The sequence below is a fragment of the Phyllobates terribilis genome, unplaced genomic scaffold (assembly GCF_046119375.1).
Source record: "Phyllobates terribilis strain yellow unplaced genomic scaffold, ASM4611937v1 Scaffold_5__5_contigs__length_657084704, whole genome shotgun sequence".
Classification (NCBI taxonomy): Eukaryota; Metazoa; Chordata; class Amphibia; order Anura; family Dendrobatidae; genus Phyllobates; species Phyllobates terribilis.
Window position 1 is genome coordinate 146,612,092 of NW_027362765.1, and position 26,495 is coordinate 146,638,586.

The window sequence follows — 26,495 nt, forward strand, 5'->3', positions numbered from 1 at the left end:
CTGTACTGATCAATAACGCCGCTCACTTCCTCCCTTCTATAGCAAACACGCTGACAGTTAATTAGGAGGAATCAGAACACAAAGCCTGGGGAAAGGTGGATGAGGTCCGTGTATTCGCTACTATGTGACATAAGCAGTAGGTGGAATATAGGCTCCCTGCTGTGAGCGCTGCTCTGTAACATAATGCCGGAGATCCGCAAAGATGCTATTTTTAAACGTTCTTAAACTCATGTCCAAACCTTATAGTTGCATGCATAAAGTATTCACACAGTAGTACACGTATAGAGTAAGTGAATGGTATGTGAGCAATATGGAATAGCAAGGAGCAGTGGTTTAACTTGAAGCTCGTGGTTCATAATGCAAAAGCTCCAACAGGGCCCCCAATTATTGAAAGTTTTTAACAGTAAAGGTCTTTTCATTTGGGCCAAAGAAACCTTTTGGGCCCCCTAGCCTTCAGGGCCCAGGTGCGATTGCAACCCCTGCTTCTATCATAGTTACACCCCTGGCAAGGAGTCTGGGGACTATGTGTGTTCCTATGCGTAAAATAGTTACATATAATTTGTGCACCCCTCAAATGACATGTTCTGTTGATGGAGTTGGATTGATGTGTAACACAGGTACTTTAGATGCCGTGACACAGAAACACAGAGCAGCCAGTAAAGGGTTAATAAACAAGGGGAATTTACTGTAACAGGGTCAATCTCCACGCAGGGAGTAACAGGGGAAATATGGGGACAAGGGGAGTAGCCTCTAGTCGGGCTTGACTCCCACTGTCAACTGCCTGCTTTCCCGCGCAAAACTCCTTTTTCTCCCTCTTCTTAGACACGCCTCCAGCTCCCCGGTCACCTGACCCCTGAGCTCTGGCTCTGAACACGCCCCCAGCTTCCCGGTGACCTGACTCCTGTGCTCGCAGTCTGTCTTCCCCCTGCAACCAGAGGCACGGCCCCGGCAGTTCCTGATCCCTTGTTCTGAAAGTACTTACACCCCGGTCTTCCCCCTTACACTCCCGCTCTCCTTTAACTCTCCATTCCACGGGCGAGAGTTCCTTCACCAAACGTTCACATTCTTGGACTTCCTGAACGATACGTTGCCATATAAACTGATCTTGCTCGTAACGGTGAGGAGGCACACCTGCTGTTGTCCGTTCTGACCGGCGTAACTCAGTTTGACTGATGGGGGGTGCAGGGACACTTGGATTCCCAATCTCCGCCTGCCCGGTGGCTTCAACCGATGGTGTTCCCTCGCTGCCTGCACTGGGGACTGCAGGTAATCGAGTGCTGGGGCTCCGAGGTAGAATCAACAATTCTTCTTCATCCACATCGTGGCTTGGGGCAACTGTGACAGGACCCTCTCTAGAAGCAGGTGATCCTTCTTCATCTTCGTCATCTTTAGACAGACAGGGCCGCAGCATACTACGGTGAATCCCCATTGTAGGGGCTCCTTCAGCCCTCTCGAGTTGAACTTCATACACAGGTCCTTCAGCGCCAACCCTGCGCTTCACTCGGTGCGGGGTCTGTTCCCACCGCCTACTCAATTTGCCTCGGGCCACCTGTCTCGAACCAACATCCGCTCCCTGGGCCTCAGAGCTGTCCCTCGAAGAGGCAATGTCTCATGATGTTTGAGCTCACGAAACTTTTGTTGTACCAACCGTTGGAGGGTCTGCAGTCGATACCGGTGTTCCCGGATCCAGGAAGACATCCCCATCCGTGGGGAGTCCTCCTCGGGGTCCAGCTCTAACTCGGAAATCTCTCGCCCCTTTCGCCCAAACAGTAAGGTATAAGGAGTGAACCCCGTCGGACTATTCACTCGGTTGTTGTAGACCCACACCACCTCGGCTACAAACTCAGGCCACCTTACCTTCCGATCTTCCTGCAACGTGCGGAGCATTTGGATCAGTGTCCGACTAAAGCGTTCACAGGCCCCATTTCCTTGAGGGTGGTAAGGAGTAGTCCGTGACTTCTCAATCCTGTACAACCGGTGTAGCTCTTCCATCACCTGGCCCTGGAAGCAGGCGCCTTGATCGGAATGGATCCTCTTTGGGCAGCCGTACACCCGAATAAAGTCTCGGTGGATGGCCTGCGCAGCAGATTCGGCGGTCTGGTCTCTGGTCAGGGTCACCACCGAAAACTTTGTGAAGTGGTCTGTCATCACTAGGCAATGTTCATACCCGAGATGCGCAGGTCCAACAGTCAAATAGTCGATCATCAGCACCTCCAAGGGGGCAGAAGTCACAATGGTTTGTATGGGGACCCGCTGCTCCGGGGGCTTAACAAGCTCACAGCTCAGACATCTTCGACAAGTGTCTTCTATTGTTGTTCGCAGTCGGGGGTGATACACCAGCCTCTGCAACCACTGAAATGTCTTCTCTGGTCCGAAGTGAGCCCCTCGGTCATGAGCCTCCTTAGCCACTACTCCGACCAACTTCTCTGGGATCACCACTTGCCAAGTGATCCCAAACTCTCGCAGTAGCTGTACCCATCGGTACAGCAGCCCGTCTCGCAAACAAAGTCTCTCCCATTGTCCCAGCATTTTCAGGGCCCCCGGGGACAGGGTACTCCTCTCCTTTCGACTGGGGACCTGTCTCAAAGCCACCCATTGACGTAATTGGGCAACTTCTTTGTCAGTCTGTTGAAGTCGGACCCAGTCGTCTCTTGGCTGCCCTAGCACTTGTTCTTCTGACGTCTCTCCGATCTGTCCCTGCGCCGCGACCAGGGGTCCCATGAAACTTCGGAAGCTAGGGACCTCATCCGCCTCCAAATCTTCATCGCGGTCATGATCAGGCCGTTCATATGTCACTCTGGAGAGGGCGTCGGCGTGAGTATTCTCTGCCTTAGACCGGTAGGCGATCTTATACCGGTACCTGGCCATGCGGGCCACCCATCGCTGCTCCAGGGCCCACAATTTCGCATTCTCCAGGTGAGCCAGCGGGTTGTTATCTGTTCTCACCAGTACTTCAGACCCGGACAAATACTCTGCAAACTTCTCAGTCATTGCCCAAACCAGAGCCAGCAACTCTAATTTGAAAGAGCTATAATTATCTTGGTTCCTCTCAGAGTCGTGAAGGGAGCGACTGGCGTACGCAATCACGCGCTCTTTCTCTTCCTGTATTTGGGATAACACGGCTCCCAGTCCATGTAGACTCCCATCAGTGTGGAGTATGAATGGTTGGGAGAAATCCGCATAGGCAAGTATTGGGGCCTTGGTCAGGGCCATTTTTAGGGCACGAAAGGCCTCTTCCTGACTGCTTCCCCACCGAATTGCCTGATTCTTGGAGCCCACCGGCACTCCCTTAAGTAGCTCCAGCAATGGGTTGGCTATGCGGGTGAAGTTCTTCACGAATCTTCGGTAGTACTCGGCAAGTCCCAGGAAGGCCCGAACGTCCTTCACTGTCTTCGGGGTAGGCCACTCCTGTACGGCGGCCACCTTTTCCCGGGTGGGCCTGACTCCTTCACCCGACACAGTATGACCGAGATATTCGATCTGTTTGCGGAACAGGTGGCACTTCTGGGGCTTTACCTTTAGGCCATGACTCTGTAGGCAACTCAGTACTTGCTCCAGTCGCTGGAGGTGCTCCTCGAAGGTGGCGGCATAGACAATTATGTCGTCAAGATAAATCAGTATCGCCTCGAAGTTCAAATCGCCCAGGCACCTCTCCATCAGACGCTGGAATGTCCCGGGGGCGTTAGTCAGGCCGAAGGGCATCCGATTGAACTCGAACAGTCCCATGGGTAATATGAACGCCGTCTTCACACGGTCATGTTCGACACGGGCACTTGCCTATACCAGTTGGCCAGATCCAAGGAGGAGAAGTATCTTGCCTTCCCTAAGGCCGACAGGGACTCTTCGATTCGGGGTAGTGGGTAAGAGTCTCGTACTGTACAGGCATTCAGTCATCTACAGTCCACACAGAACCGCAGGGTCCCATGTTTCTTCCTGACCAGGACAATCGGGGCTGCCCACAGACTCTGACTCTCCCGTATCACACCATTCTGTAACATATGGGCTAGCATTTCCTTGACCTCTTTATACATCTGGGGAGGTATCTGCCCTGTGGGAATCTCGTGGGTAATGGCTTCGGTGCAACCAAAATCATCCTCATGGCGAGCAAAGACTTCCTGGTACTGCTCCAGTACCTCCTCAACCTGCTGCATATGTCAAGGTGAAAGTCCCTTCAATTCAGCCCACATTTGTTCTAGGATTCTTCGTCCCCCGTTCGCACTAGCACTGTGGGATTCCGGAGGCACGGTGACCGCCATAGTCCAGGGGTCTCCTCGTACAGCGGACAGCTGTACCACATCAGGTTACACCAACTTCTCTGGCATTCCCAGAATCTGGGCTATTTCCGCCCTGGGAGGGAGTGTGAGATCACCTTCGCCCAGATTAACGCACCGCACTATAACATTTCCACCCTGGACGTGGCCAGTGTCTGAGCCACCAGGAGTCCGGGGGGTACTTTGTCCATCGATGTTGGTTCTATCTAAACTTCGACCCCCTCAAGAGGTGTGCAGGCCCGTGCGGGTAACGTGAGTACAGTTTGTCCTGGCGGTAAGGTGAGCGCCGTAGCTGCTGGTACTATTATTTTCCCCAGTACCTTCCCTTCACTCAACGTCTCCTGAGCATGGGTGGCTCGGATTAATTGTTGAAAAACCCTCCTTTAGGGGGTTCGTGGGTCCCACCGGTCTAGAGGAATCTCCTTCGGCTCACTAATCAGGATTTGCCCGATCTCTTTCAGCACATTCATTCCGAGGGTCACCGGGGGTCCACTTCCGGTTTCCTCTGTGACCAAGACGACCCCTTTTTTTCCCACATCTTTTCCATACACTCGGATCTTCATCAATACCACCCCTGCGACCGGGATGGGTAATTGATTAGCTGCCGTGAGTCTAATTACTGGTCCCCATTCAGGCCGCTGTTGAAAGTAGGCTTCTGTCATCGTAGTCACCTGGGATCCCGTGTCAATCAGGCAGTGAACAGCCCGACCGCTTATTTCGGCCCAGACAGTCGGACTTGTGGAAACTAGGTCTTTAGGACTTCCTCTTTTTCTTTCCCCTTCCTTAGGCTCTGGGCTGTGTTCCCCAAACACGGAGCCCATTAGTTTAACGGCTGCCGCGACAGGGGCTGCCCTCGGCTTGCACAGCCCCTGGCGTAATGTCCTGTGCCTCCGCACTTCCAGCAGGTCGTGTCTCTGTCTGTGTAGGGCTGCCTCACTTCTCTACGGAACTCTTCTGCAGGGCGGGGCCTGGATTCAATTCTTTCCCTAACTGGGGCAATTGATCCGGGTATCTCTGGTGTCGGTGCAGGGGTCTTCTTGAGACTGGACCATTCACTCTGTATTTCTTGTATCTCCTTTCACATCTCTCGAACCCATTCCGGTTCAGCTGCAGGCATACCTCATTACTCCGGACCATCCCTGCCACTGCCGTCACCCCCATCTCCTGCTCTCTCACACGTGTCTCCGCCCCCACTTCTAGAAAAGTCATATGTGACTTAGCGCGCAGGCACTCCCGCAAGGCCTGCTTCAGCTGCACATCCCTGAGGCCTGCCACAAATTGGTCCCTTAAGATCACATCAGGGGGGCCCATTCCCAAATTCCCCATGTTGTCTTTTCTAGTGATATAGGCATGCACCCTCTGCAATGCATTAACATACTGCATCACAGTCTCCCCCTCCTGCTGCACTTGGTGAAACAGCCGTATCCTAAGCTCTCCTACATTGGTGGGATCCTCATGCATCTCCTCCAATATCCGCACCACTTTTTCTACAGTATCCCGGTCATGAGGAGGGCGGTACATCACGGAGTGCTGGGCCTCGCCGTCTAGGGCCAGTAGGGCTATTTCGGCTTGCATAGCTGGGGTCATCGGATGCGTACGTAGCATACTCCTAACTCTCTCAACCCAGTCCCACAGCATCATGTTGTCCCTGGTGAACTTTGGGAGATTGCTGAGCATGGCCCCCAGCGGCAAGCTAGATCCAGGGGCTCCCAGGAGGGACTGATCTGCAGTGTCTGTGTCTAAAGACTGCATCCTGCCGACTATGCCAAATGTAACACAGGTACTTTAGATGCAGTGACACAGAAACACAGAGCAGCCAGTACAGGGTTAATAAACTGGGGGGATTTATTGTAACAGGGTCAATCTCCACGCAGGGAGTAACAGGGGAAATATGGGGACAACTAGGGGAGTAGCAGGTAACAGACTATAAAGGCCAATTCACAGTTTGGCTAGATGTAGCAGAGTCGACACGGTTGTAATCGGCAGTTTTACACTTAGCTGACTCTTGTTCCCAACAAGGCGGATGCCCGCTGATGCCGGTGTTGTTTTCTTCTGGCTTCCCCGCCTAAACAATGCTCTGTCTTCTGTCGGCAGTGGGCGGTCTCCGGTTTGACCTGCTGAGCCCCTAGTCCATAACACTGCACCTCACTTGCTTGGCTCCACGAACCCTGCGTCTCTTCTCCCTCTAGTCAGGCTTGACTCCCACTGTCAACTGCCTGCTTTCCCGTGCAAAACTCCTTTTTCTCCCTCTTCCTAGACACGCCTCCAGCTCCCCGGTCACCTGAGCTCTGGCTCTGGGCACGCCCCCAGATTCCCAGTCACCTGACTCCTGTGCTCGCAGTTTGTCTTCCCTCTGCAACCAGAGGCATGGCCCCGGCAGTTCCGGATCCCTTGTTCTGAAAGTACTTACACCCCGGTTTTCCCCCTTACAGATGGTAACACAAACTTACCGCAGGAGTGGTAGGGTTCCTTTTACCCATAGTTGCCAACACTTCTGGGGACATTTAAACCCTGCCCCCATCTCCGCCTCACCAACCCCTCCCTATAATGCCCTCATCCATCCTCAACAACTACTTTTGGATGAAGATTACGTCTATTCCGCCATCTTTTGGGTCAGGAATCTAAGGAAATCCAGGACAATTGGCAACTATGATGGAACCTGGACCTTCTCCCCACAGCCAAATCTAGGAGAGGCAGCCACACAGGCATTGAATTAAAAGGGGTTTCCATCTTCCCTCTTAGATGTGAAAAGATGTCTACTTCCATGCACCAGTCCGTGGTCCATGCAGAATTGTTGCAACTTTTCACAGTGTTGCCAGATCATTAAAAATAAAAGAAGGTCAAAGACACCAGACGTTCTCCTCCAATACAAGCAACGTTTTGGCCATTTGGGGCCTTTTTCAAGCCAACTATAATAATGCACACTCTTATTATATTTGGCTTGAAAAAGGTCCTATGTGGCCAAAACTTTGTATTTTTTACCTTTTGTATGCGGAGAAGAAGAAAGAAATTCCTTGGAGGAGAACGTCTGGTGCATTTATTTTCAAGACATCTAAGATGGATAAATCTGAGATGTCTTGGACATATCCACAAACTTGCTCTGCTGTTTCCAAAATGGGGATGTTTCATGAACCAGTCAACCCAGCAAATAGCTGGAGATGCTGAAAAGAAAAGGTTGTATTACATGGCCGATATCAAATGATTGCTGAAGTCCTCCTAAGAGGGAGCTTCTAGCTCATAAAGACACTATACTTTTGATGATGGACAATGAATAAATATATACCCTACCTGTATACGGTGATAAAGAACAATGTGTTGTATGGGTACTCATTACTATAAGATCAATTTATGCAGTAGGTTATAAAAAGAATGACACCAGTTTTGGGGGGTTTAGCTAAAACCTGATTATTATTAGACAACTTTTCTGCTACTAAGAAACAGCCAATCTTGAAAGATATCATGCAGGAATATTAATATCACCAGGGATCATTACCATATTAACGAACACTCGGAGGTGACCAATATACAGATCTTACACATTTCCATTGCCTTAGCAACTGATGGATGGCTATGTAGCTATGCACCAACCACAAATAATCCGTAACGAAGCTCCTCACTGCCACAGTAAGCGGAGGAGTCCAGATCATTGGTGCAAATGAATATGTAAAATGTAACTTAATGCAAATCAATTTGGACAGTGACAAAATATCCATATTTTCTGCTTTAAACGGCAGGATGACAAATATGAAACAAAGACATCAAGACGTGATTGACTTTTAGCTTTAACAGGAATCGGTCAGGAGGATTTTGCTATGTAATCTGAGAGCAGCATAATGTAGGGGCTGAGAAACTGATTCCAGCGATATATCACTTACTGGGCTGTGTTTTGCTGTTTAAATACAATCAGTGTTTTATCAGGAGGAGATTATCACTACAGGACAAGGTTCCTCGTGCCTCCTAGTCCAACCACACCCCCAGCACTGATTAGCAGCTTTCCGTCAATATAGAGTGTACACAGAAAGCTGCTAATCAGTCGTGTGGGTGGGGTTATACAGGGCTCTGTATTCCGAGCTCTGCTAGATCTGCAGCAGAGAAAACTGTGATTCTACCAAAACTGCTTCACCCAATAAACTACATTGCTGGAATCAGGATCTCTGTCCCTATCTCATCCTGCTGTCAGATTACATGACAAAAACCTGCTGACAGATTCTTTCTAATTCGAAGTGGTTCAACAACTGGTGGCAAATAGGCACCATAAATATGGGTAACACAAGGATCAGTCCCATCTTTATTGAACATATGCAGAACTTTGTTCTAAATAGTTGTGTAAAACATGTCACCAAAGAGACTTGGTAAATATGTCTTTGTCAGTCCGACAGGTGACATTTTTGAAGCTTCTTCATAGAGCTCCAAAAGAGAACAAGGTCCCGGCCATATGCCAATTGTGACACTCAGTGGTAAAATTCCAAAAATATGGATGGAACAGGACATTTTCTTTAGCTGTAGATGGTCTGAAACAAGAAGAAGCGACATCCACTGTAATTAGAGGCAGAATTTAAAGTTTATGAGCCCAAATACAAAATCTCCAATAGGTCCCCCAACTATCACGGTTCTTTAAAACGGTATTCCCATCTGAAAGATCCTATCCCAATATGTAGTAGGTGTAATACTAATATTAATAATAGCAAATACCTTCAGGTGTAATAATAATATTAGCAAATACCTTCAATTAGAAATGTAGTATAGTTCTTCTGATTCGCAATGTCTCTTACCTCATGTGCAGGCATTGCAGGACCTTAGGTATCCATGCTTACGATCACTCATATGGTGACAGTTAGTTGTTAGTGGTCATAATCATGGATACATACAGTAAGCTACTGCAATGCCCTGCACATGGGGTAAGTGACATTGGGAATCAGAAGAACTATACTACATTTCTAATTGAAGATGGAGTGCAAGGTGAAAGTATTTGGCCCCCTTGAAGTTTTCTACCTTTTGCCACATTTCTGGCTTCAAACATAAAGATATAAAATTCTAATTTTTTTGGGAAGAATCAACAACAAGTGGGACACAATCGTGAAGTGGAGCGAAATGTATTGAATATTTTAAACCTTTTAACAAATTAAAATCTGAAAAGTGGGGTGTGCAATATTATTCGACCCCCTTGAGTTAATACTTTGCAGCGCCACCTTTTGCTGCGATTACAGCTGCAAGTCGCTTGGGGTATGTCTCTATCAGTTTTGAACATCGAGAGGCTGAAATTCTTGCCCATACTTCCTTGCAAAACAGCTCGAGCTCATTGAGGTTGGATGGAGGGCGTTTGTGAACAGCAGTTTTCAGCTCTTTCCACAGATTCTCGATTGGATTCAGGTCTGGACTTTGACTTGGCCATTCTAACACCTGGATACGTTTATTTTTGAACCATTCCATTGTAGATTTTGCTTTATGTTTGGGATCATTGTCTTGTTGGAAGATAAATCTCCGTCCCAGTCTCAGGTCTTTTGCAGACTCCAACAGGTTTTCTTCCAGAATTGTCCTGTATTTGGCTCCGTCCATCTTCCCATCAATTTTAACCATCTTCCCTCTCCCTGCTGAAGAAAAGCAGGCCCAAACCATTATGCTGCCACCACCATGTTTGACAGTGGGGATGGTGTTTTGAGGGTGATGAGCTGTGTTGCTTTTATGCCAAACATATTTTGCATTGTGGCCAAAAAGTTCGATTTTGGTTTCATCTGACCAGAGTACCTTATTCCACATGTTTGGTGTGTCTCCCAGGTAGCTTGTGGCAAACTTCAAACGAGACTTTTTATGGATATCTTTGAGAAATGGCTTTCTTCTTGCCACTCTTCCATAAAGGCCAGATTTGTGCAGTGTGTGACTGATTGTTGTCCTCTGGACAGACTCTCCCACCTCAGCTGTAGATCACTGCAGTTCATCCAGAGTGATCATGGGCCTTTTGACTGCATCTCTGATCAGTCTTCTTCTTGTTCGAGATGAAAGTTTTGAGGGACGGCCGGGTCTTGGTAGATTTGCAGTGGTCTGATACTCCTTCCATTTCAATATGATCACTTGCACAGTGCTCCTTGAGATGTTTAAAACTTGGGAAATCTTTTTGTATCCAAATCCTGCCTTAAACTTCACCACAACAGTATCTCGGACCTGCCTGGTGTGTTCCTTGGTCTTCATGATGCTCTCTGCACTTGAAACAGAACCCTGAGACTATCACAGAGCAGGTGCATTTATACGGAGACTTGATTACACACAGGTGGATTCTAGTTATCATTACAAGTCATTTAGGACAACATTGGATCATTCAGAGATCCTCACTGAACTTCTGGAGTGAGTTTGCAGCACTGAAAGTAAAGGGGCCGAATAATATTGCACACCCCACTTTTCAGTTTTTAATTTGTTAAAAAAGTTTAAAATATCCAATAAATTTCGTTCCACTTCACGATTGTGTCCCACTTGTTGTTGATTCTTCCCCCAAAAATTTGAATTTTATATCTTTATGTTTGAAGCCAGAAATGTGGCAAAAGGTAGAAAAGTTCAAGGGGGCCAAATACTTTCATAATGCACTGTATTTGCTAATATTATTATTACACCTACTACATGTTGGGATAGGAGCTTTGAGATAGGAATACCCCATTCAAAGGCTTCAGGTTTATTGCAGAACTTCCCTATCTGCAATGAAGTCCACTTCTCGCAGATTTTCTACAGATTGCCTGTGGGTCCAAAATAGTTGTAAAAAGTTTTAAAATAGTTTAAAAAAAAAACATGATACCTTTGCTGACGATATTTTAAGTCTTAATAGGGCTTCTGACGCGCCCAGGGGATGGGGACGACTCGGCGCCCGGGCCTTGCTGTTAGTTTTGGGCGATGCCGCGGTGGACGGCTCCCGGGCCCGTACCCTGAGGTCACTCTTAAAAGCAAGGAATAATGGGGGAAAGGTGTATGGGATAGGAAAAGTTTGTGACGCCACCCATGGTGTCTGGTGAGGATCACCAGCGCTGCTACAGTCCTCTGAGGCCGGTGGTCAGGCAGATTAGTTGGTGCGGCTCCCCACAGGTGGAGCAGGGCCTCAGGGCAGCGTAGGAAAAGGGGTGCAGGACAGAGGGGACCCAGCCGGGTCGGAAGAAGAATAGGCACACTCACAACAGTTCACTTCAGTACCTTTACTGGTGGTGTTTCAGGCACGATCCAGGGCACTGTAGGGTGAAGGGTGCATTTCAGGACTCTCCCCAGTGAGCGGGTGTGGGGCCTCCTGTTTCTTGCCCTTTCCTGATAAGTTTATGACCTGCCTGGAGCTAGGCCTAAGTTGGTCTCTGTCTTGCACCGGCTGACCTGGTGGTAGGGCCTTCTGTTGGAGATCACACTCCCTGGTCTCTTGGGCCTCTGTGATTCCTGACCCTGGTATAACGGTCAGCTTTTGGTGTTCCTGGGACATGTACTTCGCCAGGGGTTCCGGTAGTTTCTGCTGGTCCTAGAGATCCTTGCAGACACGGACCCGGTGTCCGGTATATGGTCTTGGGGTGAGCTGGCTAAGCTCCTCTGCCCCCTATGTAGCTCGCTTACTCCACTTGCCTTTGGCCGCGCTCGGGGCCCTCACTAGGCTTCACACTGGCAGTAGGCCTCGCTACTCTTCACCGCTCTTATGGCGTCGGCACGCCTTAGGCTCACTAACCTGAGCTCAATGAGTCCGGGCTGGATTGACTTCCTCACAGACTTTACTCTCTGTGGATTCCAGACTGACTTACAGACTTAGACTTCAGACCAGACTGAACTGCCTAGCTCCACCTTCCCTATTTATATCCCTATCCGGGCTCCCTCTGCTGGTCTGAGGTGGAAGGTGGAGGTGTTTGAATGTTACGAGGGCCTCTTGTGGAGGAATCCGTCAATGCACCCCTCTAGGATCTGTGGCACCAATGCGCAGCAGGGCGCCACACTTCCATACTAGTTTCAGTGCACCCCTGCGCCTCTTGATACAGGCTGTCTCAGTCACATAGGACGAAACGCCACTACAAGGGCCAAGATCCACTGAGACCGTCAGGGAAACCCTGCTCGTAACGCATCAGACATGAATATTCTTTTTTTGTTGTTGCTGGACTGAGGTAAAGCAAGAGGCGCATAGATATATGGGGATCTGGAGATCTGCTGCTGTGTAATTCCGCAATGTGTGCACATACCCTTTGTGTCCCAGAACATTTCCATTAATATTCAGCAGTCCCATAACATTGTGATTTACAGAGATTGGCCCCTAAATATATTTATTCAGCTTAAGTACCCTCAAACACAAGACCCCCAACCCCATGTTGTGTCAGACACAGCTCTCCAACCTTGCTTGTCTTCTAATAAGTTTTTTCAAGATGTGTTATCAGTGACTGACACTGGATAGTTAATTCGGAGTCTTAGGAGATCTGAAATCTACTTCCTGTATCATCAGAGGCTCCTGGTGTTGATCTGTCTCTCCCCCATACTTTATACTGCAGCTCTGCTTATTTATATAAGCTCCTGTGTATAGAAATTCAATGCATCACAGAAGCGAAACCTATAGATCTGCTTAGGGCTCATTCACACGTCAGTTTTTAATTTACTCGTACCTGTAATAGTCTATGGGGCTGTTCACATGTCAGTGATTTTTTTATGGACCGATTGGTCAATGTAAATTCACAGAGAAATATGCAATATTGAGCTGTGATGAAACACTGACCCATAGACTTTCATTGCCAAGTTTGATCCAACCCTCAGATCAATATCAGACATGGCTCCGCAATTTTGCGTGGACCATTCGGTACGTGTGAACAGCCCCATAGACTGTCACAGGTACGAGTGCTATCCGTGAAAAAAAAAAAAAAACTGACATGTGAATGAGCTCTTAATGGGAGGTTTGCTTTCTGCTTGTAACTCAGTGATACAGTACAACTTTCAGTGTTAGGCCTCATTCATTTTTCGCATACCAGAAAATCAGACAGATTATTCTGATCAGACACCGATCAGAGTTGGGCCAGAGTTTGATCAGAGTGTGCTATGAGTGTCATCTGATTTTCTCATACTTGGGAAAATTAATAAAAAAAAAATTCTCCACCTTCTCTTTTCTGACAGTATGGGAAAATCGAACCTCACTCAGATGTCATCCGAGTGCAGTCCAGTTTTTTTCTCAGACTCATGGACTTGCATTGCCGATTTTGATCCAACTTTTGGATCAAAATTTGACATGTCTCCACGATTTTCTGTGGACCTCTCAGTTCTGCAAAAAACCACGGACATGTGAATGGCCTCACAGACTATCATGGGTACAAGTGCAATCTGTGAAAATCAGCCGTCTGAATGAAGCCTTGAGTGCAGTTTTCATGATTTTGGGAGGGGGGGGGGCGGTTAATTGCATGTCATTGCTCTCTGTGATCCCCTCTATTTACATGTCCTACAATATATACAGTATTCCTGGCTGCATCCTACATACTAGTTGTCTCCCATCAGATAGCATGAGGCTCCTATAATTAGCATCCAGCAAATGAAATAGATAAAAATCCCTTCTCTGTAAAACGTACACCCACAGATACTGAGCGGCTCCTAAACACAAGGACTAGATGCACAGGACGCACATTTGCTATGTAACTTCATCGTACAGTTACATACTGTAGTGAGTATTGGGGAATTGCTTACATAACAATTCCATATAATACGGCAGAATACACATCCCGTAGTCAGGTGAGGAGCTTCAGATGAAGTTAAACCCACTGAGGTTGTAGATAAGGTGGTAAACTGAAAGCCTCTGCCAGGTGTGTTATCATGCTGTTCTGAAAGTGTTATTGAAGTACACTGTCCTTGCAAATTTGCGGTGCCCCAGACCAAAAGGGTCTTGGTTTGTGCCCAAAAATGGGTGATAATTTATTGATCGGTGAGGGTCCGACTACCACGACCAGTACTGATCGGAAGAACGGGGCATTTTTATTCCTGTTAGACTGAAGTGGCAGTGTACATGATCAACCGTTGCTCCATTCATTCTCTATGGGGCCAACAAGCGCTGTGCTTGTCTTTTTCCGTCAACCACATAGAGAATGAATGCACAGATGCGCAACTTGACAGCGGGCTGCGAATCAAACTGCCAGGGAGTGATTACAGCGCCTCTCACAGTATAGTGAGCGATGATTGTAACCGCCCTGTACATACCCCGACGACTGGAAACGAGGGGCTCCCGAGAGGATATTAGTTCATTTCCTGATGGTAGACACCCTTTCAGTAAGGTGGACGGAGAGTATTTTAATGCTATTTACCTACAGGTTAAAACTATAGGGCCAATTCATTAAGACTTGCGTGGTGCACGCTCGCACTACACCAATCTTGGTGGAGCAGAAAGCACCAAATTCATTAAAAGATGCATGTCATTTAATGAATATGCCGCCTCTTCTGAGTGGTGTGCATCTCTGTACGCGGCACCAGAAATTCTACTCCAGTAAGGGACTGGAGTAGCATTTCTGGCATACAAAATGCGGTCACTTTTGATTAATTCAACAGGCAGGCATGACCATGCCCCGTCCCATCCTGGCTCCTCTCCAGTCCCACCTATTTCGGCTGAGCTGATTCAAACTGGTGTTAAAATCACACAATTTTTGAGCAACTCCCCAAAAAATTAGCAATTTTTCAAAACTTTTACGTAAAAGCTTTGGTAAATTGGCCACCTATCTACAGGTAAGAAGTGTTTTTGCACATGACAGGTTCTCTTTAGTAACCCTCAAATAAACCCTCAATCTTGCAGATGCCAAATTCTAGGATTGTAATGCAAGTTGTCCTCTGCCCAGAAGAGGGCAGTGTTTGAGAGATAATAAACAGTATTGGAGTGAATTGATCTTCAAGCATCTTATCTCTTAAGTAATATTAAAGCTGGATCTCATGTAATTCCAGCAATTTATATACATTAGACTACAAGTGAGATCATTTTTCTGTTCTCATAAATTTTCTTCTTTTTTTTTTTTTTGTAAATGTTCTAACATTCGACGGCAAACATGTCATTAAATTAAATTTTCTGCAAGGAAGAGTCTCTTCTCAGAGACATAGAAGTAATCCTTTACATAAACATCCATTAAGGTATAACTATTGCTTTCAGGCACACATGATGTAATTCGGGGCCGCATACCACATGGTGGAAATCTTTACCAACCAGTTAACAGACTGACAAGTGTCTTAATAAGTCACAAATGTTCCCATTTATTCCCTGATAGCGATATCAGACATAAATAGCAAGAACACCACCAACAGTTACATTCCCCAACTTCCACCTTGGGTCCTGTTCACACAGTAGGAACTTCATGCTGAATCTGATATGTATTTTGTGCCATAATTTATGTAAAATCCACTTTTATTCCACCTATTATTGCTTTTAATTGTACTATGCAAAGATTTTTTCTTACTCTTTTTGTACTCTTCCATAATAAGAAGTGACATGTCATCTGTTTAATCTGTTTCCACGTGGAAACTGCAGAAGGTAGCCAATCAGATTAGCCCTATAGCCCTAAATCTGCAGAAATCTGAGTCAGCATTGGGTGTCTGGTGCAGATCCCGACAGAAAAATCTGCTATGTTAAAATGCCCTTTGTGTTCGTGCACATTGCCTGTAAAAATTTTTACACAAACCCTCAGTGGATCTGCAGTAAAAACTGCATGTCGAACATTAATGTTACTTGCTTTTTATTTAATTGCATTTTTGAGCATGTCTTTATCTACATGCGTTTATCGCATTTTTGATGCTGCTGCTTTTATCACTTTTTGATACGTCATGTCATAAAAAAACTTATGTCACTCATGTCATTGGTCATACAGGCGCTGGCTGTATGATCCCAGCCAGGCATGATTGACTCTGAAACGCTGCAGTGATTCAGAGAAAAATATAGTTTAAAAGCCGCTGGACTGTGCACATGTGTGGACCCTAAAGCCAAGAACTGTTTTCTTGGGCTGTGGGTTTCAGATACCATTTAGCAACCATAGGAAGATTTTCTAGTATCCAGAAGCCCCTTCTGAGCAGTTCGGGAGAAAACATTGAGTCATATTATAAAGTTCTTCCTGTCACAACTGCTGTGAGCCTCTCTGAATACTGAGTCAAATTCTATTTATATTGAGCTCCCCCTAGTGGTGGCTGCAAGCAGTAAGAATGTTATTATGATGGTAAAGAGAAGCAGGAGATCTGGTGGTCTGTGTCAGAAAGTGAGTAAAATTGGAAGAGAGGGAAAACTTCTTTCTGTCATGAACACCACTCCATTTGGAATCTCATTTTACACCTCAGATGTTTAAAGATGCCCATGGATTTCTGTTGATAGAATACGCTATTACGTTTAGCTCAAAACACCATGTAAACCAGAACTATTATACTGAGAACGCTGGCACATAGTATAGGTTATGAACGTAACACACAGTTATGGGTAACGGAAAAAGGGGAGACCTACTACAGGGAGATACCGCACCCACACCCAACTGGTTCTTGTACAGACTAGAAGACCCTAAATGCACAACTCAAAAATAGCACCTTGGACATGGCTCCCTAAAAGGCCATCAAGGGGTTTCTCGTACCTCCTGAGGAACCAGAGGGAAGGCCGCAACACGCTGCCAACAGGTGGAGAGGAAAATGTGCAGGAAGATACAAAAACCCAGGGTGAGAAAATTAAAACACGTTTATATGACGTAGAGAGGGAGAGCTAAGGAGAGTCAAAAATAAATGGAACAAGAATAACCTCTCAGAAATCTAAAGAGGTGAAAGGATGAGGAACTGGGAAGGAAAACAAACACTGCAGGAATTCAGTACAGGACTCACTGCAAGACTCACTGCAGGAATTCAACTGGTATTTATCATGCAAGGTAAACCCCTTAGCTGAAGGACTGGGACTCCTAAACCCAAATCAACCTAGAGGTATAGCCAGCAAGGAAGTGCAGTGAAGAGTGAACATATAAAACTCAACCTAGAATGTGATAGGGCAGACCAAAATGGGAAAATGGAAAACACCTGGAGAGGACCAAACCAAGAAGTCAGAACAAAGACAGTTGGAACCATGAACATTTGGACAGGGAAGAAAAGGCAATAGCTCAGCAGACAGAGGGACAGACCACAGAGTAACAGGTCTGCGGATCAAATACCCAAACCGAGCCATGACAGTATATTTGTTATAAATTTTTTGGGATGGCTTCAGTGCTGGTAACCTATAGAAGCGATGCTAAAGACCCTCATACACATTAGATCAGGGATGGACATATCATTGGTGCAACCTGTGCGGCCGCACAGGGGACCAAGAGGCAAGGAGGCCCATTCCTACCTCCAAAGCAGGTGCAATTTAGCATTTTTAGGAGCTGCAAATGGCCCATATATTGTTCTTGCACAGGGACCCTTTTCTGTCTGTGTCCGCCAGTGCATTAAATAGCTATGGGCTTAAGGATTGTTTGGACGACAGCTTTCTCTCTCGACACCTGCACATACAGAAAGCTTGGCCAAGTGCTCCTTTGTTGTCTATAAGGCTAAGTGCCCACGATGCAGAAATGCTGCATATTTTTTCTGCTTCTCCCCGGCAGGAAAAACGCATGCGGATTTTACATGCGTTTTTCCTGCCAGGTAGAAGCGTTTATCAAGCGTTCTTCACTTGCATTTCTGCATGCGGGTTATCAAGCACTTTTCCAAGCGATTTTAGCATCACTTGGAAAGTGCTTGACAACTTGGTCACACTATATAAATCCATTCAACTGGCATGGATTTATATAGTGTGACCAAGTAATAGTTTAAAAAAAAGAATAAGAATGGTAAAAAATAAAGATTATACTTACCTTCTGATGGCCCCCGGTGTTTTCTCGCGTGACCTGTCACATGACTAAATGACATCATGGCAGGTCCTTTCCCACCACCGCGACCTATACAACAGACCGAATGCATCATTGAGGAGACCGGGGGCCATCGGTAGGTAAGTATGATCTTTATTTTTTATTTTAAATTATTTTTTTAACAGGTTCTATGGTACCTGGGTCTGGAGGAGAGTCTCCTCTTCTCCAGACTTGGGTACCATCCGCACATTGAACCGCATGATATCCGCTTGTGCACATTTGCTCATACGGATATTATGGGGTTCAATGCAAGTCAATGACGACAATTACGCTGCGTGTCCGCCAAATTAATGGACATGCTGTGTATTTTTTTGCAATGATAATCCGCAGCGGAAATTTCCGCAGCATGTGCACATGCGGATTATCATTGGGGACCATGGGGCACGTATTACCAATAGTTTTTTAAGCGTTTTCGCTGCGGAAATTCCGCGGCAAAAACGCTTGAAAAACGCATAGTGGGCACGCAGCCTTAGAGAGATATTCCCGGAACATCTGGCAGCAGCTTATCTCCCTGCCGAAAAAGAGATTGGCTCTTGAAATTCTAACAGCCAAATCTTACTCTTACCCAACATAATCTGTTGGGGGACCTTCGGGAGGTCCCCATACACATCAAACTGTCGGTCGATCCTGGGAATATCAGCAAGTTCCACTGACAATTGTCTAATATATGTGGGGGCTTTAAAAGGAATCTATCACCGTTTTTTTTCCACCTAATCTGAGATCAGAATAATGTAGGGGCACAAACCCTGATTCCAGCAATGTGTAACTTAATGGGCTGCTTGGTGTAGTTTTGATAAAATCAGTGCTTTATCAGCAGATGATAATCACTAAGGGACTTGTAAACCTGCTGCCATGTAGTCCTCCATATTCATGAGCTCAGTATAACCCCGCCCCCACCACTGATTGGCAGCTTGTTGTGTACACTGTACAGGGGCAGAAAGCTGTCAATCATTGGTGTGGGCGGGGTTATACAGAGCTCAGCATTCAGAGAACTGCTAGATCTGCAGTAGATAAAACCGTCATTTTTTCAAAACTGCAGCAGCCGTTGGAATCAAGGACTCCGCCCCTATGTTATGCTGCTTTCAATCGTAAATATCCCTAGAGATCCATGTTTTAATCATACTGGTGGGTTCCTATTGCTACTGCCTCATCTAGTAATATTATATCTTTGTCCTTTAGATCACCTACACATTGTATTGACTAATGTCCAATTATCACCCACAGTAATCAATAAGCAATTACACTGATCGGTCCAGAGTAAGCAAGATTAATGACAGCAAAGGTCTGACATGATCAATCCAGAGCGGCATTGCCCAAATAATGATGCATTATATCTCCAAACAATTCATTGAGGCCATTATTTTATTATTATTTTAGCCATAGTTTAACAATTTAGTCTATGAAAAGATGTTGAACCTTGCAACAGACCCCAAATCACCATCCGTCCACCCCCAACAAAGTGTATCTTAGTTTTTTAACTTTTTTGAACCCAGCATGTGGAGGAGGTCTGCAACATCTACTATTATGGTGTATGCTTCAGAGCAGTGCCCCAAGTGGTCAGGTAATGTTGTAGCATCCAAAATTTTAGCAACCACTTCTTCTAGTGAGACAACCAATATTTGGCCACGGCCCCACTATCAGTATTCGGTCAGTATTTTTTCTCAGGAGTGGGAGCCAAACCCAGGAGTGGGTGATAAATGCAGAATTGGTGACTTGTTTCTATTATACCTTCTCTCTGATTGTTCCTCACCTGGTTTTGGCTCCCACTCCTGAGAAAGAATACTGACCGAATACTGATAGTGGGGCCGTGGCCATTAAGGGATTTTCTGTGACCTTAACATTCATAATCTATTAATAGAAGAAGCCAAGAATATTTTTGGTCATTCTCAATATGTTTAGATTTATCTATGGGATATGGAATAGCTTACTGATGGCTGGGGGTCCGTCTTGTAATCCCGACATTGGACTTCTGGAACCAAGGGACTGGGCTCAGCCGGCCTGTATTGAATGGAGTGGAGGTGCGTATGTTTGACCTCTCTATTCACTGTCTATTGTACAGTCCTAGAAAGCTGAGGGGGATAAACCTAGTGGTTGGACCACCAGGAATCTATAAGTTATCCTTTGTGGATAGGAGATAAGTTAACATTTTTGGAATAACCTTTTAATGGCCATTTTCATTATTCACAAGGATAAGACATTGGTGCTGACAGTCTAGAAGACCACTTTACAGTATCATGCACACAACTGTATTTTGACTCTGCCAAAAAAGTTGGAACATCTACTGGGCACCACAGAAGCCAGAAAACAGTACTCTCTAAAGGTTTTCTGTGCTTGACGTAGGGATGCGTCCTCATCAGACTGAGCCCCTGATGTTGGGATGAACAGGCGGGGACGAGAAACAGTGGCAGGAAAGGGACATAGCTATGCTTTAAAAAAAATTACAGTGCGCCTTCCTGAAGCACTGAGGGGGTCACCCGTACGGCTATTTTAAAATTTTAGCAAGTATGATGTATCATGTACTTATGCCAGCCATTTCAAAGAGAACCTATGGGAACTGGCACAGTGTTGCTACTCGCTGGCTCTTATAGGGGCACTGTGGCTTGCTCTCTAGTAGAGGCCCATAAATAGAGACATGAAAAATCTGCCTTGGCATAAATATGTTTGAGAAGAGTTCTTATAATTAAAGGAGAACTCTACCAAAGCCCATTCTTGCTTTCAAATTCTTTGTAAGGAAGTGGAAGAGTGAAAGACTCATACAGCTGAATGCACAGCAAAGCATCTGTAAACAAACACCGCCATCTAGTGGCCAGAGATTATAGGAAGGGGAATGAAAAGGAAGCAAGCAGGAACTGTACAGCGAATTTGTGTTGCTGGGTAGGAAGAAGAAGCTAGAGGATCAAGTGACAAGCTATGTCGCAACTATGAAATATAAAAGGCCCCGGGGATCGGAGAAGAGGAGGAGTCACTTTCTGCACTTGTGACAGGTCAGACCTGCAGAGAGCTGACCTGATTTACTGCCGCACCCAACTGGAACAAAGGGAAAGAGGTCTCAGTGTGAGATTAAGAAGAATAAGCAGGAGGCCTGGTGGAAGAATCGAATAATCGAGTAAGCAGTTAAAGGGATATGGCCGACCCAGAGAGCAGAGATTGGTAGGCCTAAATTACAGTACAGAGAGAGAGAACTTGGTGTTGCGCTCTAAGCGACAGAGGAAGCCAGAATAGCGAGTGGTGAAGTGACTTATCGCCAATAGACTTGCGGCCTAACCGAGAACTTGTGTTGACTCCCATTAGGGCCAGTTACTGGGACTACCATGTCAGACTTAGTGACTAGGTGACGGCGGTAACAACAACCACCCGGACTTCGACGTACCACGGACTAGTGAACCAGTCAGAAATATCATTGAGTACAACAGTTAGTTCATTCCTGTGATTTAGAACTATATTATTAAAGGTCTGAAGCTGACGATCCCCGCAGCGCACAGTGCGTGCACTGGGGGGATTCACAAGTCTGCTATCACACAGAGTGACTGCAGACTTATCGGTTTGGACCGGACAACCCCTTAAGGCTGCGTGCCCACTATGCGTTTTTCAAGCGTTTTTGCCGTGGAATTTCCGCAGCGAAAACACTTAAAAAATGCTTGGTAATACGTGCCCCATGGTCCCCAATGATAATCCGCATGTGCTGTGCACATGCTGCGGAAATTTCCGCTGCGGATTATCATTGCGGAAAAATCTGCTGCATGTCCATTAATTTTGTGGACACGCAGTGTAATTGCTGCCATTGACTTGCATTGAATCGCATAATATCCGCATCACTACATGTGCACATGCGGATATTATGTGTTTCAATGGGCGGATGGTACCCGGGTCTGCAGAAGAGGAGACTCTCCTCCAGATCCGAGTACCATAATATCTGTTAAAAAAAGAATTTGAAATAAAAAATAAAGATTATACTCACCTTCCGATGGCCCCCGGTCTCCATAGCGATGCCTCCAGTGTGTTGGACGGCTCGCGATGGTCTAAAAGGACCTTCCACATGACGTAACCTGTCACATGACTAAATGACGCCATGAAAGGTCCTTTCACACCACCGTGGGCTGTACAAGAGACCGGACGCAGCGGAAAAAGACCGGGGGCCATCGGAAGGTAAGTATAATCTTTATTTTTTACCATTCTTATTCTTTTTTTTTAACTATTACTTGGTCACACTTTATAAATCCATGCCGGTTGCATGAATTTATATAGTGTGACCAAATTGTCAAGTACTTTTCCAAGTGATGCTAAAATCGCTTGGAAAGCACTTGATAACCCGCATGCAAAAACGTTTCTACCTGGCAGGAAAAACGCATGTAAAATCCGCATGTGTTTTTCCTGCCAGGGAGATGCAGAAAAAATCTGCAGCATTTCTGCATTGTGGGCACTTAGGCTGTGTGCCCACGTAGCATTTTTCAAGCGTATATGCTGCGGAATTTCCGCAGCATAAACGCTCCAAAAATGCTTGGTAATCCGCCCCCCATGGTCCTCAATGAGAAGCCGCACTGTCAATGCCCACGCTGCGGTTTTTTCCGCTGCGTTTATGCTCCGCGGAAAAATCCGCAGCATGTCATTTAATTTTGCGGAAGCGCGGCGTAATCGCCGCCATTGACTTGCATTGGGCCGCTTCAAATCCGCAAATATGTAAAAATAATTGCGGAAGTGAAGCGCATTTGCTGCGGTCTTGTACCTCAAAACCGCAGCAAATAGGAAGTGACGTCACAATTGGGCGTTCCATCCATCCATCCCATGAGCATCCCATAATCCAGGAAGACGAGAATCCCATAATATTCCCGTCTCTCAGGATCATGGCTGCTAACGTGGGATGGTACAAGCGGATGAATGTCAACGTGGGATTCATGATTAGTGTGGTAAGTGTCTGTATGTGTCTGTGTGGTGTGTATGTGGTCTGTATGTGTCTGTGTGGTGTGTATGTGAGGTCTGTGTGGAGTCTGTGTGGGGTCTGTGTGGAGTCTGTGTGGGGTCTGTGTGCGCGGGTGTCAGCAGGCAGACATAGGCCGATGTGACACTACTACTCCCATCGGCCTATGTCTGTCCCCCGTCCACTCCTGCCAGCAGGATCAGCTCGATGGGAGCAGTAGTTCCCATCAGACTGATCCTGCTGTAAAATGTGCCCCAAAATTAAATTTAATAGCCCCCATATGTGCCTCCATATATTATTGACCCTATCCCCCCCCCCCCTATTTTTTTTTTTTTGGGGGGGGGTGCTATCATTATTAAAGTTTTTTTTTTATTTGCCCCAATAATATGTCATCTACTGCCCCCTTTTTTTTCATTGGTGGCCAGTGGTTACCTAAAATAAATTAGTTCATACATTACCTGTCCCCGCCGATCGCCCCTAAAATAAAGTAAAAAATAAAAAACTACACCTATACTCACCTAGACACCTAATTCCCCGAAGCCATCGATCTCCTGTAATAAAATATAAAATAATAAACCACAACCTTATCCTTACCCCTCCGTAGCAGTCCACGAGTGTCCCACGAAGATCTCCAGTTCAGAGCAGCCACACAGAATGTGACCGCTCTGAACCGCTGCCGCCGCTAGAATGAACGGGTTCGCCGGAGTTCAGGCAGCGCTGCTCCGGTGATCTGCTTTACGGCCCCGCTGTATCGTGAGAAATTCCCACGGTACAACAGGGCTGTAAAGGAGGTCACCGGAGCAGCGCTGACTGAATGCACTCCGGTGACCTCAGTCAGGGGCTCATGCTGCTGGGAGCGGACGTGTTCCCGGCAGCGTGAGCTTACAGCAGCCATGACAGCTGTCACATCTCCAGATGTGACAGCTGTGCATGGGAGATCAGCGCAGGAACGTGGACAGGTAACTATTTTTTTTTTTTTTTGGTAAAATTAGAATTAAATAAAATTGTGTTTTATTTCAAATAAATTATTTTTTTCTGGGTGTTTGTCTTTTTTCTTTTTAACACTTTGTAGGTTAGTAATGGGGGTGTCTTATTGACGCCCATCATTACTAACCTGGGCTTCATGTTAGCTGACATGAACCCCACCACTATTACCCCCTGCCACCGCACCAGGGCAGCATGGAAGAGCGAGGCTAAGTGCCAGATTTGGCGCACAAATATGATGCGCCAAATCTGGGGCAGCTGAGGGCTGATATTATAGCCTGGGAGGGGGCCTATAACCATGGCCCCTTTCTAGGCTATTAATATCAGGTCGCAGCTGTCCGCCTAGCCTTTGCTGGCTACAATTTATAGGGGGACCCCATGTCATTTTTTTTGGGGGGGTCTTCATAAATAGTAGCCAGAAAAGGCAAAGTGGCTAGCCTTTGCTGGCTACAATTTATAGGGGGACCCCATGTCATTTTTTTTGGGGGGGTCTTCTTATATAGTGGCCAGAAAAGGCAAAGCGGCTAGCCTTTGCTGGCTACAATTTATAGGGGGACCCCATGTCATTTTTTTTGGGGGGGTCTTCATAAATAGTAGCCAGAAAAGGCAAAGCGGCTAGCCTTTGCTGGCTACAATTTATAGGGGGACCCCATGTCATTTTTTTTGGGGGGGGTCTTCATAAATAGTAGCCAGAAAAGGCAAAGTGGCTAGCCTTTGCTGGCTACAATTTATAGGGGGACCCCATGTCATTTTTTTTGGGGGGGTCTTCATAAATAGTAGCCAGAAAAGGCAAAGCGGCTAGCCTTTGCTGGCTACAATTTATAGGGGGACCCCATGTCATTTTTTTTGGGGGGGGTCTTCATAAATAGTAGCCAGAAAAGGCAAAGTGGCTAGCCTTTGCTGGCTACAATTTATAGGGGGACCCCATGTAATTTTTTTTGGGGGGGTCTTCATAAATAGTAGCCAGAAAAGGCAAAGTGGCTAGCCTTTGCTGGCTACAATTTATAGGGGGACCCCATGTCATTTTTTTGGGGGGGGGCTTCCTATATAGTAGCCAGTAAAGGCTAAGCTAACTGCTGCGGCCTGGTATTAATAGCAAAGGAAGGGTCCATGGTTATTGGCTACTTCACAGACTATAACATCAGCCAACAACCGTCTGCTTTCCCTTTGCTATTTATTAAAGCTATGCGTGAGCCCACTTATTTTTTTTGGTTAAAAGATTTTATTAAAGTGAAAGATTATTGTACAGTGTATGTAGGTTCATTCACTGAAAGCTCCTGCATACGCTGTAAGGTTGATTTCTCACGTCCACATATCCACGTTAGTACAGATAAGTGTGACCGAGCATGCTTTGCAATGGGTCTGTGTGTGGGTCTCCGCTGTGTGTGGAAAATGGCATCAACACTCGTCCCGGAGATTGACGTGTGAAAGAACCGTACAATATAGGTGAGGGGTTAGTGTTGGTGTGTGTGCGTACATATCTCCATATGTTTATTTAATTTTTTTTTTGGGGTTAATCTTTTATTCCTCCATTTTGTTTTTAAAATAATATTCACACACGTTATTATTCACTGTAGATTGAAAAATATCCCGAAATATGGGACCGAGCTAGTCCTGACTACAAAGACAAGCAGAAGAAAAAAGACGCCTGGGCCTCTGTGTTGAGCCAAATGTATCCCCAGTGGGTGAATGCTGAACGTGATGCCCAAGAGGAAATTAGTAAGTTTTGATTTTTACACTTATTTTTATATCTATTTATAATTGCACTTTTTGGTGTCAAAGCAGTTCATAAATTGTTTTGGTTGTGTCATTGCAGTGTATGATATTAAAAATCGGTGGAGATCGGTCACCGACCGGCTGGTGAAGTATCACCAGTCGGTGCAAAGTGGCTCATCACCCAAAAAAAGAAAATTTCCTTTTGCGGACGAGCTGGCCTTCATACTAACCAGTAGGAGTTTGCGGAGGTAAATTCCCAAAACATATTAATTGAAATGTTTCCAAAAATGTTGTATTTACATTGGGATTTACCTTTTATTATATACAGAACTGAAGGAAACATCATGGCCCCAACAGCAGAAGAGGACACAAACACAGAGCAAGCAGAGGAGGAATCCGAGGACTTTTTCCAGCTTTCCTCACCGGATTCATCTGCTTCGGCATCTTCAGCATCTGGTTGTCCCTCACATTCTTTGTCCAATCCAGCGGACATCGGGACGGGTTTGGTGACTGATTCTCCTGCTCCTGCTCCAAGTGACGCTGGAAGCTCTGCTGGTGATGTGTTGAGGCCCACTGGGAGGGGGTCTGGTTCTGCTCATCTCGTGGCATCGAGAAGGGCGGGCAAAAAAAAGGCCAAAAGCCACGGGGGTGGGACTATTGTGCTTGAAGCACTCACAAATCGAACCCTCAGCCTTGTGGAAAGGGCATCCCAGGAAGATGCCATCGATAAATTTTGCTCAGCCCAAGCTGCCCGCATCA